This window comes from Gossypium hirsutum, chromosome A12 (genome assembly GCF_007990345.1).
Source record: "Gossypium hirsutum isolate 1008001.06 chromosome A12, Gossypium_hirsutum_v2.1, whole genome shotgun sequence".
Classification (NCBI taxonomy): domain Eukaryota; kingdom Viridiplantae; phylum Streptophyta; class Magnoliopsida; order Malvales; family Malvaceae; genus Gossypium; species Gossypium hirsutum.
In genome coordinates, this window is record NC_053435.1 from 12,757,052 (window position 1) to 12,772,916 (window position 15,865).

Sequence of the window (15,865 nt, forward strand, 5' to 3'; positions counted from 1 at the left end):
AAGCACTTGAGTTTTGAGTAAAAAGAATCCTTGAGAGCATTAACTCAAACTTTTCTCTCTTGTGTTCTTATTTTCCCTGGCTTGTTCTTATCTCATTCTTCTTTCATCTTGTTGGAGTTGGGAGAATTCTGAATCTTTTTGTGGAGTTAGGCTGACTTAGGTTTTGGAGTAAGAAACTGTTGACACCATTTTTGGATGAAACGGGGTCGACTTGGATTTTGAAAAAAAAGAATGAAAACGGGAGTCGCCACCAATCCTTTTTTGACGAGGTGTGATTGGGTCACCTCAAAAGGTGGTTGTTTTTAATAAATGATTTAATTTTATTAAAACAACGATTTTGGTCTACGAAATTCAGAAAAATGAGTTCGGGAGTCGGTTACGCACGAGGAAGGATTAGCACCCTCGATACGCCCAAAATTGGTACCTAGTTGATTAATTAGTGTCTTAGTGTCGAAAATTTGAAAACTTGAAAGAATTTAAAATACGATCCCTCTTTGTAAAGAAAATGCTCAAATGTTAAGGACCTTCTCGTCTCACAATATAAAATGTCACATCCAGTAAGTTAGGACACGACATCTTGAATTTTCGAGAACGAGCTTGCCTTTTATATAAAAATTCGTGTATTTCAAAAGGTTATTCAGTTAGTTAAGGTGAACGAGGAAATCGAAACCCAGTAAGTTAGGGCACGTTTCCTCGAATTCCCAAACACCGAATATTGCCTTTACTTGCAAAAATCTTATTTCGAGGTAACGAAATGCCATACCCAGTAAGTTAGGGAACAACACCTCGTATCTCGAGAATAAGCATTTTTCAAAACTCATGTCACGATTTAAAAGAGTATTCCGTTATTTAGGTTAAAGGAGAAAAATCGAAACCCAATAAGTTAGGGCACGATTGTCTCGAATTACCAAATACGGAATATTACTTTTATGAAAGAATTATTATTGGGTTGGATATAATGATAATAAGAATAATATTAAAGTAAAGTAAACAATAATACTATATATAAATGTATATATATATGTATATAATAGAAATACACACTACTATATAATAATAATAAATATAGAAATACAAAAAGCAAATATAATAAAAATATTAAATTAAAGTAATAAAAAATAATACTATATATAAAATATATATACATAAAAATATACACTAATATATAATAGTAATAGTGATAGCAAAAATAATAAAAATATGAGTAATATTAATAATATATTAGAATACAAAAGTAAAGTAATAACAATAGGGGTGATAATAATAATAATACAAACAATAATACATATATATAATAATAGTAGTTAGAAATAAAAAATAATAAAAGTAACAATAATGATAGTAATAATATAAATAAATATGGAGAGGGCATATATAATATAATAATAATATAAAAATAATATATACATGAGAAATAATAATAATAATATAAATAATAGTAAAAATAATAAAATAATAAAACAAAGCTTCAACTCTCTTTCTCCCTCTTTTCTAAATCCGGCCGTTGGTCCGGCTTTGCTTCGGTCATGGACCCCCACGGGCCGCCATCGGCGCCACCGTACACGGCGGCCGGACCTCAAAAAAAACCTTTTTCGATAATGAAAATATGGGTAAGCTTTTACTTTTATTTTACTTTCGTATAAAAAAAACAAAATAAAATTGAAAGGAAAACAATAAACAAACAAAGAACTAAAGATAAGAATAGACAAAAGAAACCTCTTTTGCTTTGATCTTTGATTAATCTCCAAAAACTAGCCTTTCCAAGAAACAAAAATAACCTTTTTTCCAAAAAAACAAAAAAAAACCTCCTCCAAAACAAAGAACAATCCTTCTCCATAAAAACCAAAAAACCCCTAAAAACAAAGTCTTGAATGGCTTTTATAGCCAAATTTTACAAGTGGAGTGGTTGGGGTGGTTTAGGTGGCCAAGGGTGGTGGAGTTGGTGGCTAAGGTGGGTGGCCAACAAAGGTGGTGGAGTAGGTGGCTAAGGTGGGTGCCAACAAAGTGGTGAGTAGGTGGCCAAGGTTTTATATTTATTTATGTGTGATTGATTTATATTGGCCTAATTGGGTTGTGGATTAGTGGTTGGTTTAATGTTGTGGTTTTTTTTTTTTTTTTTTTTTTTTTTTTTTTTTTTTTTTTTTTTTTCCAAAATTCTGGTTTGGTGGATAGAGTTGGTGGCCAAATTGAAAGCATTTTTCAGTGGTTAACTTGTGCCCCTATTCCAACCAAACCAATTCCAATTTGAACCGATATGCCAACCTGTATAGTGCCCAACCCAATATTCACACTAATTGATGACCATTAGCCACCTAACTCTAAACATCCAACCTTTGTTGGCCCACCCAAACATAAAAAAAAAAAAAAATAAATAAAAAAAAAAAAAACCTTGCCACCTACTCCACCACCTTTGTTGGCCACCCACCTTAGCCACCAACTCCACCACCCTTGGCCACCTAAACCACCCCAACCACTCCACTTGTAAAATTTGGCTATAAAAGCCATTCAAGACTTTGTTTTTAGGGGGTTTTTTGGTTTTTTGGAGAAGGATTGTTCTTTGTTTTGGAGGAGGTTTTTTTTTTTTGGGTTTTTTTGTAAAAAAGGTTATTTTTGTTTCTTGGAAAGGCTAGTTTTTGGAGATTAATCAAAGATCAAAGCAAAAGAGGTTTCTTTTGTCTATTCTTATCTTTAGTTCTTTGTTTGTTTATTGTTTTCCTTTCAATTTTATTTTGTTTTTTTATACGAAAGTAAAATAAAAGTAAAAGCTTACCCATATTTTCATTATCGAAAAAGGTTTTTTTGAGGTCCGGCCGCCGTGTACGGTGGCGCCGATGGCGGCCCGTGGGGGTCCATGACCGAAGCAAAGCCGGACCAACGGCCGGATTTAGAAAAGAGGGAGAAAGAGAGTTGAAAGCTTTGTTTTATTATTTTATTATTTTTACTATTATTTATATTATTATTATTATTTCTCATGTATATATTATTTTTATATTATTATTATATTATATATGCCCTCTCCATATTTATTTATATTATTACTATCATTATTGTTACTTTTATTATTTTTTATTTCTAACTACTATTATTATATATATGTATTATTGTTTGTATTATTATTATTATCACCCCTATTGTTATTACTTTACTTTTGTATTCTAATATATTATTAATATTACTATATTTTTATTATTTTTGCTATCACTATTACTATTATATATTAGTGTATATTTTTATGTATATATATATTTTATATATAGTATTATTTTTTATTACTTTAATTTAATATTTTTATTATATTTGCTTTTTGTATTTCTATATTTATTATTATTATATAGTAGTGTGTATTTCTATTATATACATATATATATACATTTATATATAGTATTATTGTTTACTTTAATATTATTCTTATTATCATTATATCCAACCCAATAATAATTCTTTCATAAAAGTAATATTCCGTATTTGGTAATTCGAGACAATCGTGCCCTAACTTATTGGGTTTCGATTTTTCTCCTTTAACCTAAATAACGGAATACTCTTTTAAATCGTGACATGAGTTTTGAAAAATGCTTATTCTCGAGATACGAGGTGTTGTTCCCTAACTTACTGGGTATGGCATTTCGTTACCTCGAAATAAGATTTTTGCAAGTAAAGGCAATATTCGGTGTTTGGGAATTCGAGGAAACGTGCCCTAACTTACTGGGTTTCGATTTCCTCGTTCACCTTAACTAACTGAATAACCTTTTGAAATACACGAATTTTTATATAAAAGGCAAGCTCGTTCTCGAAAATTCAAGATGTCGTGTCCTAACTTACTGGATGTGACATTTTATATTGTGAGACGAGAAGGTCCTTAACATTTGAGCATTTTCTTTACAAAGAGGGATCGTATTTTAAATTCTTTCAAGTTTTCAAATTTTCGACACTAAGACACTAATTAATCAACTAGGTACCAATTTTGGGCGTATCGAGGGTGCTAATCCTTCCTCGTGCGTAACCGACTCCCGAACTCATTTTTCTGAATTTCGTAGACCAAAATCGTTGTTTTAATAAAATTAAATCATTTATTAAAAACAACCACCTTTTGAGGTGACCCAATCACACCTCGTCAAAAAAGGATTGGTGGCGACTCCCGTTTTCATTCTTTTTTTTCCAAAATCCAAGTCGACCCCGTTTTCATCCAAAAAATGGTGTCAACAGCTTGGCGACTCCACTGGGGACTTTTTCAAAATAAGTGAGTCAAGCCACGAGTTGATTATTTTTTGTCTTTTTGTCGAAAGTTGAAAATTTGATTTAAATATACGATCTTCTCATTGCATTTCATTTGTTTTGAGCTATAGTTTTCATCATGTTTCGTATTTTAAACTTTTATATCTTTGCATTGCATTGCATGACCGTTGGTCACACCTTTTAAGTGGGAGTGAGAAGCTACTCCTTCGTGAGGTTTTCACCTCCGTGCAGGATAGTGGATCGCTTTCGGGATACATCCGTACCTATGTCTTCGTGAGATTTTCATCTCCGTGCAGCCATAGGGAAATGTATTCCCCTGAACCGAACTCGGTCTATATGAGCCTATAATGGGTGAAGATCGAGGAATCTGCTGGTTCGGGTACCTTTGCTTTAGAACCAAACCCCATGTAGTAAACCTTAGGAACTCACCTTAAGTAGAACTACACCAAACCCTAGTAGATACCCTGATGTGCTTTTATTCTTTTTGAATTGTCTTGGATTATATGTTTATATCTGGTACTGATATTTGTTGTTTTACTTTGGATGCATGACATTTCAACTGCATGGCATTTCATTATTTCAAGGCGTTGGTTCATATTCGGTTTCTAGAAAGAAAGCTTATCATGGAAAGAAGGTTTCTTGATAAGGTGGAAGATAATGCGGCAGTCCGAATTTGGTCGGAAACGACACAGCAAGAGAAAGGGGATAGTTTGGCTGAAGGATATATATCAGAGCTATGGGACTTTACCCGCATCAGCATAACCCAGAACGATTTACAAGAGTTGAAAGGAATTTGGGACCATTGGGACGAGGAGGCCAGACAGTTGTTTTATTCCCATTACGGGGACTTACCGTACCTACTAGATATGAAGGTAGATAAGCACCTATTCCGGGCTCTCGCACAATTTTGGAATCCCGCCTATAGTTGTTTTTCGTTCGGGAAAGTTGACTTGGTGCCTACGATAGAAGAATATATGGCTTTACTTCGGTGTTCAAAGAGTCAAGTCGACAGAATCTACTCAAGAGCCGCAAATGTACCCTTTTTGAGAAGGTTAATGAACATAACAGGCATGAGTGAGCAGTGGGTTACGGCCCGAATTAAACAAAAAGGGGATAACAAGTGCATTTCTTGGAGGAGTTTGAAAGATGTGGCTTTGGTGCACCCGGATATAAAAAAGAGGGTAGATATCTTCGCCCTAAGCATATATGGCTTAGTTATCTTTCCTAGAGCTTTGGGGCATATTGATGAGGCGGTTACTGATTTGTTCGACCGCCTTGATAAAGGAGTTACCCCGGTTCCAGCAATTTTAGCGGAGACATTCAGATCATTGAGTACCTGTCGCGAGCGGCGAAGGCAGGTTCATTGGATGTGCACAGTTGTTACTTGCGTGGTTCCACAGTCATTTTTGGAAAGTGGATAAGGTGTCATATCGGGTCTTCTCTGAAAACTATTCGCCGCTAAAGGAGATGATAGCTACACCGAGAAGGGACGACATTTCAATGGAAAAATGGATGGCAATTCTTCAAAACTTGCATGAAGAAGACATTGAATGGAGAGCTCCGTGGTTACTTCCAGACGAAATTTTGTACCGATGCGGTAGTTTTGATTGGGCCCTTTGCTTGGAATCTGGGGAGCTATTGGCTATGCCCCGTTATTAGTGCTCAGACAGTACAGATCAAGACAGTTTATACCCGCAACCCAGGGGCTGGCCGAGTGTGAATTCTCGTATGGGGTGATGGCTACAAAAAGAGGATTCGAGAGATATCCAATGCGTGGAATCAGACTCGCCAAATGAAGCGATTAGCTGTAGGACCAATGACAACCCCCGAATATGAAGAATGGAGGGTCAGAAGAATCAATGACAATGTCCCCAAATCAAGCCCCGAAGGCAGTCATTCGATAGAGGAGCACTTACGGGTCATCCCTTCTGAACTAGAAATTTTGAAGCAAGATTTTGAAAGAAGAAATGCAGAGTTGGAAAAACAGATAGAGCAAATGGAGGAAGAAAAAACAAACTTAAGGTTGGATGTAGATGTCCAGAAGCTCGAGATGGAGCGATTAAGAAAAGGAAAAGCTAGGGCTGAAGAAGATCTGGACAGTCTGAAAACAGATTACAAGAAGTTGCGATCATCAATGAGAACCGCCGGGTTGGGAAAGACTTCTGAATAATGGCGCAAGGAAGTTCAAGAAGAAAAGAACAAAGCTGATAGATGGGAAACGAGGTTTCAAGAAGTTCAAACCCAGAACGATACTTTAAAGAAGAGTCTGTCAGAGAATCAGAAAGAAAAAGGGGAACTAGAAAATAGAGTGTCCGAGTTAGAAGAATCTCTCCATCGGCATCGAAATCGAAATTCTGTGATGGAATTAAAAGCAAGCCTAAGTAGAATTGAAGAGATGAAACGAAGAATTGAAGAGTTAGAAGCAGCATTGCGAAGTTGCGAGATGCGGATTGAGCACATGAGATCTAATGAAGATCGTCAAACCGAGCAGTTGCACTACTTTCAGAACCAAGTAAGAGATAGAGATCAAATCATGGGAGAAGCCGTGCTTCAAATCCGAGAGGTGGCTGATCACTTGCAGACGTTAGCAGTACAAGCTGATGTGTTAAGCGTGAAGTACGAATTAGAGTCGAGTCGATGACATGAGCTAGCCTCGTTGCTTAGGAGGATTAGAATTTTGAGTTTTAGGGCTAAGTCGTATATGTAATCCACCTTATGTAAAAAAGTTTATTTTCTAGTAAAGTTTTCATAATGAAATTGAACTAGAATTAACGCCTTTTGCATTCATTTCATGCATTGCATTATATGCATTAATGACCATTAAAAGACCCTAACTAAATAAAATTATTTCAGTTAACCTGGAAAACCGTCACTCTTACGGAACTCGAGCGAAGTCAAGAACATGGATCAAAGACTAGAAAAACTTGAGCAGCTCCAAAGAGATATGCAAGATCAGATAGAAGAGCGGTTGGAAAAGATTCAGCGAGAGATGCGAGAATCCCAAGACGACATGATGACAAAGTTAACGCAACTGTTGAAAGGAGGAAAAGACAAGGGAAAGGACCCTATTGTTAATGTTGAAGATGGAAATAGTGATGAACCCCTTTACCCTCCAGGCTTTACCCCTCTGCACGCGCATACTCAAGCTGAAATGTATCCACAAAGACCCTCTGTTACAATTAGACCCCAACAATTCCAAACGAGTCCTCCAATCGGAATAAGTAACAATTCCGGAGAGAATCCCACCAATCTCATAGTCCCTGACCTCGATGACGTGGCAGAAGTGGAAAAGACGAAAGTGGATCTGTCAAAGCAATTGGAAGACCGATGTAAATGGCTGGAGGAAAAGTTTAAGGCCATGGAAAGTGCTGATTACCACCGAGGAATGGACGCTAAAGATCTGAGCTTGGTGCCTGATTTAATCCTCCCTCCTAAGTTTAAAATGCCAGAGTTTTAAAAATATGACGGGACAAGTTGTCCCGATGCTCATATCACTATGTTTTGCCGAAGAATGACCGGGTACATCAACAACGAGCAGCTGTTGGTTCACTGTTTTCAGGATAGTTTGATCGGGTCAGCGGCTAGATGGTACAATCAATTGAGTCGAGCTGAAATCTACTCTTGGAAAGATTTGGCGCAGGCCTTTATAAAACAGTACAGACATGTGATGGACATAGCACCCGATCGAATTGTATTGCAAAATATGGAAAAGAAAACTAATGAGAGCTTTCGCCAGTATGCTCGAAGATGGAGGGAGGTAGCAGCACAAGTTCAACCACCACTTTTAGAAAAAGAGATAACCATGCTTTTTATCAATACTTTGAAAGCTCCATTTCTCAATCACATGCTGGGTAGTGCCACCAAAAGCTTTTCAGACATAGTGATGTCTGGAGAAATGATAGAAAATGCCATAAGGAGTGGCAAGATAGAAGTAGGAGAAAGTGCTAAAAGGTCAGCACCGAGAAAGAAGGAGCATGAGATAAACAACACAAGCATGTTTAACAAGGACCATTCTAGATCAATCACGGTGGGACAAGCCAGAGCAACAACCACTAATCAGCAAGGTTCTTCGAGACGGGAGTCCAATTCAAGGCCAAATATAGAAAGACCTCAATTCACACCCATCCCGGTGACGTATAAAGAATTGTATCAGAATTTATTTGATGCACATGTGGTATCTCCATTTTACCTAAAACCCATGCAACCTCCGTACCCCAAATGGTATGACACAAACTCCCAATGCGAGTACCACGCGGGGATTAAGGGGCACTCGATTGAGAACTGCACTGCATTCAAGAAGTTAGTGGAGAAACTTATCAATATGGGGATCGTAAAGATTGGCGACTCATCAGGGCCAAATGTAGCAGAAAATCCGTTGCCCAATCATGACGATAATAGGGTAAACGCGATAAGTGAGAATGAAGGAAGAAGAGTCAAAGCCAATGTGGCAGAGATAAAAACCCCTCTTGGATGGGTTTGGAAACAAATGGTAAAAAGAGGTCTTATCAAGCAAGATTCGATAGAAAGGCCTGAACAAGCAAAGAGATTTTGTGAGTTCCACGCAGAAGAAGATCATGACATCCAGGAATGCACCGAGTTCGGAATCGTGGTGCAAAACTTTATGGATAGCAAAGAAATGGAGTTTTATGAAGAAATCAAAGGGTTAAAAGAGGAAGAAGTTTGTGCTACAGGAGAAGGATCTGCAAGGAGAACCCAAGAGCTTCGTCATCCAGTGGTTATCATTTCAAAGCCAATGAACAAAGAATCTGGAATACAAATAGGGCCAAAAGTTATAATCCAAAAACCTGTATCCTTTCCTTACAAGGATAACAAAAAGGTTCCTTGGAGTTACGATTGTAATGTAACGATTCCAGGAAAAGAGAGCTCGGTAAATGCTTCAGAAAAGAAGGAAGGATTCTATACACGAAGTGGAAAGCGCTATGATCCGGCAGACGCGATAGTGGAATCTGGAAAAGAAAAAGCTTTAGCAGTTGAGCTAGGAAAAACAAAAACAGACGAAATTGAATCGAGTGTCAATCAACCGGTAACTGAAAATCAAGCCAAAGAATTTCTAAATTCTTGAAACATAGCGAGTACAGCGTGGTAGAACAATTACATAAGCAACCGGCTCGTATCTCCGTACTTGAGTTGCTTATAAGTTCAGAGATACATCGTAATGCGTTGATTAAGGTGCTAAATGAAACTTATGTCACTAAAGATATCTCGGTGAATAAGTTGGACCGCTTGGTTAATAATATCAATGCCGATAATTTCATCCTTTTTAATGATGATGAAATACCGCCAGGGGGAAGAGGATCTACCAAAGCATTACACGTCACTGCTCGTTGCGGGGAGTATATGTTAGTTGGAGTGCTAATTGACAATGGATCAGCCTTGAATGTTTTACCCCTATCTACCTTAAGTAGGTTACCGGTGGATAACTCTCACATGAGATCATGCCAAAATATAGTGAGAGCATTTGATGGTACCGAAAGAAAGGTGATAGGAAGAATAGAAGTACCTCTTTTAATTGGCCCAAATACATACGATGTGGACTTCCTAGTGATGGATATCAAGCCGTCATATAATTGCTTATTAGGAAGACCCTGGATTCATTCGGCAGGGGCAGTGCCTTCATCATTGCACCAGAAGTTAAAATTGGTAATAGAAGGCCGGTTAATTACAATTGACGCCGAGGAAGATATCATTGCATTGGTAACCAATGATACACCATATTTGGGAATAGACGACGAGGCAGTTGAATGTTCTTTTTGATCTTTGGAGTTCGTAAATGCAACCTTTGTCATAGGGGGAAAGAAGATTCCGACGCCCAGCATGTCTAAAGCCACAAGGATGGGATTACAAGCGACAGTTGGGAAAGGAGCTGTGCCTGGAAGAGGACTTGGAAGATGCCTTCAGGGAAGGATGGGGGCACCAGTAGTGAAATACAAACAAGATCGTTTTGGTTTAGGATTTAAACCAAATACCAAACAGAGAAGGAAAGAGTTAGAAAAGAGACAAGATAGAAGGAAGGTGCGTTTGAACGGAAAAGAAGTCGACTGGGAACCTATGGCTTTCCCCCACATATCCAGGACATTCATGTCGGGAGGAACTATGTATTCTGAACTGAGGGCTCCAAGAAAGAAGACCGCAGAGGAAATGTTAAGAAACTTAAGCATCAATGCCATATGTGAAGAAGAATTTGAAGGAGGAAGTACGTCAGGCATCTATCCCGTTGAACCTGGGAGTGTTTTAAACAATTGGATTGCGGAAGAAATGCCTGAAGTTTTTAGAGCTTTTCCAGAGTAATATTCAAAACATTAATTGTTCTAAGCCTAGAGAAAATGAAAACTTTTGTGAACTGAAATAGGCTTATATGTGGACATTGTGATTTCAATGAAATATATCTTCGCATTTTGAGTATATATTCTTTTCAAATTCTTTTTTTCATACATTCATGGTCATACTAAATAAGAATCCTTAAATTCATACATTCCCTGTACATTCTTTGATACCTATAACAGGTCCCAAGATATCAATGATATGAGTGACTCTACTATGGACTTAGAAAATCTTTTTGAACGAGATATGTGTCCAGAGGAATCTCAAGATTTTGAAGATAACACAGATTGCAACCTATCTTCGGACTTGTTGAGAATGGTAGAGCAGGAAGAGAAACAGATTCTACCCCACGAAGAGACGATAGAGACAGTGATCTTGGAAGAGGGAAAGGTGTTAAAGATTGGTACCCGCATAGCTGAAGAAGTAAAACAAGACCTCATTGAATTGCTGCGAGAGTTCAAAGATGTCTTCGCATGGTCATACCAAGATATGCCGGGGTTAAGTACTGACATCGTGGTTCACCGACTTCCTATAAAGGAGGATTGCAAACCAGTTCAGCAAAAACTCCGAAGAATGAGGCCTGATATCGTGTTAAAAATAAAAGAAGAGGTGCAAAAGCAATTCGACGCTGGGTTCCTGAAGGTGGTCAAATACTCCGAGTGGGTAGCTAACATTGTTCCTGTCCCTAAGAAAGATGGGAAGGTACGAATATGTGTGGATTATAGAGATCTAAATAAGGCTAGCCCAAAAGATAACTTTCCCTTGCCGCATATCGACGCCTTGGTAGACAATACAGCAGGACATTCGCTGTTTTCTTTCATGGATGGCTTCTCGGGATATAACCAAATTAAGATGCATCCCGAGGATATGAGGAAAACTACGTTCATAACCCTATGGGGAACTTTTTGTTATAAGGTGATGCCATTTGGGTTGAAAAATGCAGGGGCAACGTATCAGAGGGCCATGGTAACACTGTTCCATGACATGATGCATAAGGAGTTAGAAGTCTATGTTGATGACATGATTGCAAAATCTAAAACAGAAAAGGAACATGTGCAGGTCCTTAAGAAATTATTTACGAGATTGAGGAAATTTCAGCTAAAGCTAAATCCAGCAAAATGCACATTCGGGGTCAGATCAGGAAAATTGCTTGGATTCGTGGTCAGTGAAAGAGGAATTGAGATTGATCCTGACAAAGTAAGAGCAATACAAGAATTACCCCCGCCGCGTACTCAAAAGGAGGTTCGAGGTTTTCTAGGAAGGCTGAACTATATTGCTCGGTTCATCTCACAGCTAACTGAGAAATGCGACCCCATATTTCGCCTCCTCAAGAAACATAATCCAGGTGTATGGGATGAGGAATGTCAAAAACTTTTGAAAAAGTCAAACATTACTTATCCAACGCCCCAGTACTGATGCCACCCTGCCCAGACAAACCGCTCATACTGTATTTGGCAGTATTTGAAAATTCCATGGGATGCATGCTTGGTCAACATGACGAATCAGGACGAAAGGAAAGAGCGATCTACTATCTCAGTAAGAAGTTCACCGAATGCGAAACAAGATATTCGCCAATCGAGAAATTATGTTGTGCTTTAATTTGGACAACTCGGAGACTGAGACAGTACATGTTGTACCATACGACCTAGTTAATCTCCAAATTAGACCCTCTGAAATACTTGATGGAGTCAGCCGCTCTGAATGGAAGAATGGCTCGATGGCAAATTCTTCTATCTGAATTTGACGTAGTCTATGTGAACTAGAAGGCGGTCAAAGGGAGTGCAATAGCGGAATTCCTAGCAAGTAGGGCTCTCGATGATTATGAGCCATTGAACTTCGATTTCCCAAATGAGGATTTGATGTATGCCGCAACCGTAAAGAAAGATTTCCAAGAAGGTGGTCCTTGGAAGTTGAGTTTTGACGGAGCTTCAAATGCTATAGGCAACGGAATTGGGGCAGTACTCGTGTCCCCTAGTGGAGATTATTATCCTTTCACTAGCAAATTGGACTTTGACTGCACAAATAATATGGCTGAGTATGAAGCTTGCATTATGGGCATTCGGGCAGCCATAAAGCGGAAAATTAAGGTGCTAGAGGTATACGGGGACTCTGCATTAGTAATTTACCAGCTCAAGGGGAATGGGAAATAAGAGACCCGAAGTTGGTTCGCTATCGAAAATTGGTTATGGAATTGATCGAGGAATTTGATAGTGTCACCTTTAGTTACCTCCCACGAGATGAAAACCAGATGGCAGATGCTTTGGCCACTTTAGCCTCCATGTTTAAAGTGAACAAATTAGAAGATATGAAGCCTATCCAGATCAACATCTATGAGGCTCCAGTCCATTGTTGCAACATTGACAATGAAGAGGGAAAGGATGATCACCCTTAGTACCATGACATATTGCGATATGTGAAGAGTCGCGAGTACCCTGACCATGCGACAGAAAATGATAAGAAGACATTAAGGAGATTAGCCATTGACTATGTCCTTGATGGGGAAATTTTGTATAAAAAAGGAAAAGATCAAGTACTGTTAAGGTGTGTGGATGCTGTTGAGGCAAAGGAAATTTTGGAAGAAGTGCATGAAGGTATCTGCAGAACGCATGCCAATGGCTTCACGATGGCCAGACAAATTATGAGATTTGGGTACTATTGGTCCACCATGGAAGGGGATTGCATTAATTATGCCAAGAGGTGCCATAAATGTCAAATTTATGGTGACAAAATGCACGCACCACCTTCACCCCTTCATGTTATGGTTTCTCCATGGCCTTTCTCCATGTGGGGAATGGACGTTATCGGGCCAATATCTCCAAAAGCTTCCAATGGGCATCGTTTTATCTTTGTGGTTATTGATTACTTCACTAAATGGGTGGAGGCGGCTTCATATGCAAATGTCACGAAGTCGGCAGTTAGCAAGTTTCTGAAAAAAGAGATCATATGTCGATACGGGATGCCTGAAAGGATCATATCCGATAATGCGCTGAACTTAAACAACAACTCAATAGTGGAAGTTTGTAGTCAGTTCAAGATCAGACACCACAATTCGTCACCGTACCGTCCAAAAATGAATGGTGCCGTGGAAGCAGCTAACAAAAACATCAAGAAAATTATAGGAAAAATGACTGAAACCTACAAAGATTGGCACGAGAAATTACCTTTTGCTCTCCTGGCATATCGCACTTCTGTTAGAACCTCTACCGGGGCAACACCATTTTCTTTAGTCTATGGGATGGAAGCAGTTTTACCCATAGAAGTTGAAATTCCTTCTCTCCGAGTATTAACTGAACTAAAGTTGGATGAGGCTGAATGGATTCAATCCAGATATGACCAGTTAAACTTGGTAGAAGAAAAGAGGTTAAAAGCTATTCGTCATGGTCAGATGTATCAGAAACGAATGATGCGAACTTACAACAAAAAAGTTCGTCCCAGAGAATTTTACGAGGGGGACCTGGTGCTGAAAAAGATTCTTCCTCTACAAAAGGATTTTAAAGGAAAGTGGATGCCAAATTGGGAAGGTCCTTATGTGGTAAAAAAAGCCTTTTCAGGAGGAGCTTTAATCCTGAGCGAAATGGATGGTAAAAGCCTGTCAAATCCTGTAAATTCAGACTCAGTCAAGAAGTATTTCACTTAAAAAGGGGGCATTCTCAAAAAAAAAAAAGGGGGAGAGGCCAAGGTGAAAACCCGCAAAAGGCACCTTGAGACCAAAGGGGATTTGAGTTGAAAACCTGAAAAAGGCGGCTCGAATTTTGAAGCGTGAGGTAAACGGAACGGCTCGAATTTTTGAGCAGGATCTGAGGCATGTGGTGGTCTTACTACACCTGAATCGCAAGAAGGAGTAGGTGACATCTTGGGGTATCGACAAAATACTGTAGATTCCAAACACATATTAAATGGTCTTTAGAAAACTTGTGCGGGGAAGCTCGTGCTGCGATATCTGGGGCACCTGTTGTCATCTTATACTTTGAATCTTGGCAAAATTTGTTGTCTTGATTATTGTATTCAGTTCAAGCTTTGCTCCCCAATAAAATTTCATTCTTGTCCATTGTCTTATTTCATTTTTTATCTTAGCAAAATTTGCTATCTCGATTAACTCATTCATCTCGAGATTTGTTCTCAATAACATTTGTTTGTTCGTTGTGGTAACCTTCTCGAAAAACATTTAGAATAACTATTAATAAACTGAATGTTCAAGCAATTGGAGTTTTGCATATTACTCTAGAAATTTCTAAATAATGAAGGAGCCTGAAACAGGACTGTTGTTTAGAGCACACCAAATTCAAAGTGTCCAAAAAGGAAGAGTCCAAGTCGGGACTATCCTTTCAAATTTTGTTGTCCAAACATTGACAAGATGTCGTGTTGGTGGCAAAGCTTCAATGAACAAACAAGCGATGTTCACCAAGTAATAAGAAAAGGTTTTCTCGGAGAAGGAAATTTTGCATTTGTACATAAACATTTGGTATGACACCTTGGGAATGGTGTAGGAGATCAAAGAGTTTCACATTCTGTATCCTTGAATTGTGATAGCAGAGGATCGAGAAAAAGCCATATCCTTCTACCCTTAGTTTACGGTGGGAGATTGATGGTACAAATTTTATGTCCCAGTGGATTAAACTTTGACGTTCGCAGTGGGGGCAATCTGACTAAGTGTTTCTTTGGATGCCAACCGAGTAAGAAGGCGTTGTAACACGTCAGTGATAAAACATGAGCAATGACAACTCAAACATTAAAAATGGATCATTCTCATGACATTCTGCATTCATTCATACACATCTAGTTAGAAGCATTTGATTCATTCTGATCATGCCATCCTAAACACTAGGCATAAATAGGTCCATAAAATGGATTTTACAGGTCATATTCCCCAGAGAACAGATCAAAGAAACAGATCCTATACCCTTGAAGTTGCAATAGGAGGGATTGAAGTCATTAAAGTAGATCTTGTCTTCATGTATTGGCGTGAAGCAGATCGAAGATAGCAGGTCCTATCTTCCTATATTGATAGGAAGTGGATCCAGGATGCAGATCTTGTCTTCCCATATTGGTGGCGAAGTAGATCGCAGAAAGCAGATCTTGTCTTCATGTATTGGCGTGAAGTAGATCGAAGGTAGCAGATCCTATCTTTCTATATTGGTAGGAAGTGGATCGAAGATGCAGATCTTGTCTTCCCATATTGGTGGCGAAGTAGATCGCAGAAAACAGATCTTGTCTTCATGTATTGGCGTAAAGTAGATCGAAGATAGCAGGTCCTATCTTCCTATATTGATAGGAAGTGGATCCAATATGC

General features: G+C 38.5%; 1 protein-coding gene and 1 pseudogene across 4 annotated transcripts in view; one reads left to right on the forward strand and one right to left on the reverse strand.

Annotated features, from left to right (window-relative positions):
* The window catches only part of LOC121211495 (ABC transporter C family member 12-like), a 10,933-nt pseudogene extending 10,773 nt beyond the window's left edge, over nt 1–160 (forward strand).
* LOC107936190 (ABC transporter C family member 12) overlaps nt 1–15,865 on the reverse strand; it is a 79,661-nt gene that overhangs the window by 46,989 nt on the left and 16,807 nt on the right. The window lies entirely within an intron of this gene.